Below are 2,169 nucleotides of genomic sequence, written 5' to 3' on the forward strand. Positions count from 1 at the left end.
CACCTGTGCTCTGATACCATGTAGAATTTTGTAGAATTTTTCCTACAAATCAGCTAGATTTGATACCATGTAGAACTTTTTCTACAAATCAACTAGCTTTGATACCATGTAGAATTTTGTAGAATTTTTCTACACATCAGCTAGCTCCGATACCATGTAGAACGTTTTCTACAAATCAGCTAGCTTCGATACCATGTAGAAATTTACCACCTGTAGATCACCTGGTAATGCAATATACTAAAGCAAAACACTTGATCTACTTCTACAAACAATTTAGCGGAAGCTTAATCGAACATGAGAAATATCAACAAGAACACATATAACTAATATGGAGAAATCAAACACACATAACACAGAAGATATAACCAGGGGAAAGCATCAGCCTAAAACCCCATCTCTGTATTATCATACAAGTGGAAATATGTCCGAATTACACAAAGCCTTAGCTAGGAAGCTTTCTAGTTCTCAGTACAATCCCTCTGCTACTCATAGACAATCAAAGGCTTCTCACAAACCTTCTCCTCTGCCCTCCAAGCCTCCTATTTCTATGCATAGTTTTTCCTGGGTCCTCCAGTTGCAACCTGTGTGATTCTCACCTCACACACAACACTGACCTCTGGAATAACTGCACAAACCTGAAGGAGATAAATCCTCATCATGGATGAAATTCCTTTAGAGGAAAAATATTCATCCAACTGATAGTACACTGTCCCTTCTTTGATCTCAACTGGGTCTCTGTCTGAACTACCATGCATCAGTTATCCATGAGAGAATAATCAGTTATCTGAAAATAATAGCTGTCACATGTATGCAAGCATTAACAAACTATATCTCATTAATTTAACAACTTGTTAAATTAATCTAACTGAACTTGACTAAGTTAAATGAGCCAACTAATTACAACTCAATATTACAACTCATCCTTATCTCTTTAACTAATGGATAAATTCTTCAATTAATAGATAAACTGTTGCATGTCCTCACATAGACTTCAAGTTTGATTTTCCTTAACTAATCAACTCAAACTGAATTAATTAATTAATTTACAAACTGCTGTTAATATCAAATTCGAATTTTACTTCCTATTTTAGACCAGGGATTGTCTAAAAATAGGAATCCAACTTGAACTTCTAAAAATAGAACTTCTATTTTTAGTACTTCCATTTTTCATTCCCTATTGCCCAATCCAGCACTGATGCCCAAACTACTATTTTTAGCAGTGCTATTTTTAGCACTTCTATTTTTAGCAATTTCATGCTGCCAATTTTCAACAGAACATGGATAACATCCTCCACGCTCGCTCCTTAGTTGATCGTAGGTTGAAACATATGGCGACAAATCCGGAGTCCACCAATCAAGGAATTCCTTTTGATGGATATCCTAGTCCTTTTCCTCCATTCGGAAATATTGATGCTCCGTATATGGCTACATTGTCCCTTCCGGGATTTACCATTGGCTTGCAATTATGGTTATTTTCAACCTCCTTGGTTCAAAATGTCGTGATTTCTCCACAATCGAGTACACCTCCAACTGGAAAAAATCAACCTCTAGTTGATCCTAAAGTTGACCCTTTGCCATCTTCCTCCCCTTCTTCCTCTTCGCCTGGTGAAAGTATTGGTACTAGTAACCAGGTGGCTAAGAAGAAGAAGAAAGGGAAGAATAAGAAGAAGAAGCAAATTCAGCAAAAGGGCAACCAAACAACCATTGCTTTGAATGCAACATCTGATGAGAAACCGTCCGTCAAGCCTCACAAAGTTCGATATCCATGCAAACTTTATGCGGGAGACCATTTTCTTTGAAATTGTCCTGATATTTCTCAGATCTTAGAAGAATGGTCTTCCCGTTCTGTTAGGGTCCCACCCTAACCCCCTTATTTATGTAATAGGATCAAGTCATAGTTATAGTTTAAGTAAAGAGTCAATAAAGCCCATATTAATAATTGTAAGTGGTTAACCCGCATTTAATGAAGGGACCGCAGTTAGTTGCAAATGGGCCATGGTATTAGATAGATGGTATTAATAAGAACCATGGTATTGCCCCATGGTATTGCATGTATGAATCCTATACAAAGGATAGAGACTCCCCTCGAGGAGCATCATGTCTTATTTTGGTATTGAGCTCTGCTCTATTGGAGGTTGCCCCCTCGAAGAGGCAAGTGAACATTGCTTT

Source organism: Pinus tabuliformis, chromosome 8 (assembly GCF_031772625.1).
Source record: "Pinus tabuliformis cultivar Carrire ecotype Pingquan chromosome 8, CPIR1, whole genome shotgun sequence".
NCBI classification, from domain to species: Eukaryota; Viridiplantae; Streptophyta; class Pinopsida; order Pinales; family Pinaceae; genus Pinus; species Pinus tabuliformis.